Genomic DNA, 1907 nt, shown 5'->3' on the forward strand with positions numbered 1-1907 from the left:
TCATTTGGAAAAGGAGGACATGATACAGCTTCTGCTTAAATGATTCTGGTGAGGATGAAATGAACCATGGGGGTGAGGGCATGGCCTTACACAAAAATTATTGCTGATTCTCTCCCTGTGTGGTTGGCATTGTCTTCTAACCCCTATGGACCTGACCTTCTGTAGGCAGCAAATCCTAGACCTCTTAATGACCGTTTGTTGTGTTTCATGTTTGCTGCACGTGTTTTGTTGCTTCTCCTTTCTTAAGTTCTAGCAGGACAGGAGAACCACTTACCTACTGGTGTATTTGCTCAGTGGGAGGTGGTTCTCAGGTATTTCTGGCATTGGAATGGATCCTGCGGGATGGTCAATCATACAAAAATCAAGGTTTAATTTGGTTACAGGGACAGTGAAGCCACAAATAGAATTCTGCAGGTTCATCCCCACCAGGAGCTTACTATCACTCTAAGAAGTATGCAGCCCCAGTCACCTTTGGGGTGTGGAAAATTTGGGTGATCCCCTGTGGGCTTCATGTTTGGGGAATTTCCACTGTGACAACTGCTTCTGGGCTCCTGCTTAGACTAGGTGTTCTGAGCACTCAAGCAGCCACAGCTCAATCCAAAAAGACTTGCGGCTCATGTTTATATATTAGTAGATAAAGGATTAGGAAGATAGCAGGTTTGTTGGTGCCTGTCCTAGGCATCCTGGCGCTGCCTGCCCAGTTGTGGCAGTCTGCCCTCTTCTCTAACTCAAGACTGTTTTTGGTATTTCCGAGGTTTTCTGGTCTTGGAATAGATATGGCACAGTGGCCAGTCATAGAGCCATCAAGTTTTGATGTGGTTCTAGGAATAGGTTTTACCAAATTTTACCATTTTTGCCAAATTTCTCCTGCATGGTGTTAGGTTGGGAAACCCAAATACAATTTACTCTGCTGCCCACACCCAGCCCACACGACCCTGGTGACGCACCACTGGACTCCATGCTTACCCACCAGTAGACCCTTATCATCCACGTTCTTTACAAAATGTGCCTGTGAATAAACACCCAGGAAAATTTCCTGGGAAGATCAGAGCAGAGTTCGTGAATGTGTTAATCCCCTAGCCATCAGCTTTGTTAAAGCATAAGCTAACTGTATCAAATGTATCAAAGCATTCTCAGGGATCCTCATAGCCATGTCACTTCCCATCACTTACTCCCCAAGAGTGGTGTGCATTTGACGAAGGAAGCAATATTCGAATGGAAGAGATTTCGATGATGATGTCGCAAAACCCCATATTTGCTCACAAGAGGGGCAGATTTCTCCATAATTTTTATAACTTACTTTCTCATTGCCCAATTAATTTGCTCTCTGATCAGGTGGACAGATGACTTTGGTAGCATCCATCTCCCTACATCTCTGTCTCGACTGAGGAAAACAAAATAGATGAGCAGTCCATGAAAATAGCTAGTTGATGAAAACACTTGATTTTAGAAAAGTTGGACTCATTAAAAATGGCATAGGACTGGGAGTTAGAAGATCAGGGGGACAAATGCCGTCACCTTAGTCGTGATACTAGCTCCTTGGCCCTCGTGCAGATTACTTCCCAGCTAGGTCCTCAACACCCTCCTCTGTAAGGTGAAGAGTTTTGGTGATGCCAAATCCCTTTCTTTCTCTAAACATTCTCTAATGTTGAGTTTACGTGAATTTCCTTGGACTTTGGCAGATTTTCACCACAGAGGCCAGATAAAGGTAACAGATTCTGAGACCGTTGTTGTTGTTTTTGGCATGTCCAGTAAACTTGCAAAACAAAACAAAACAAAACAAAAAAAACCCAGAGTCCCCACATTAAGCTACCTTCATAAACACTCTTATTAAATTTAAATGTCATTCACTGTCCTTTCTACCTTCCTATGTTGCTCCACCACCTCCCTCAACCTGAAAAGAAAAG

Source organism: Mustela nigripes, chromosome 5, assembly GCF_022355385.1.
Source record: "Mustela nigripes isolate SB6536 chromosome 5, MUSNIG.SB6536, whole genome shotgun sequence".
In the NCBI taxonomy this organism is placed as follows: domain Eukaryota; kingdom Metazoa; phylum Chordata; class Mammalia; order Carnivora; family Mustelidae; genus Mustela; species Mustela nigripes.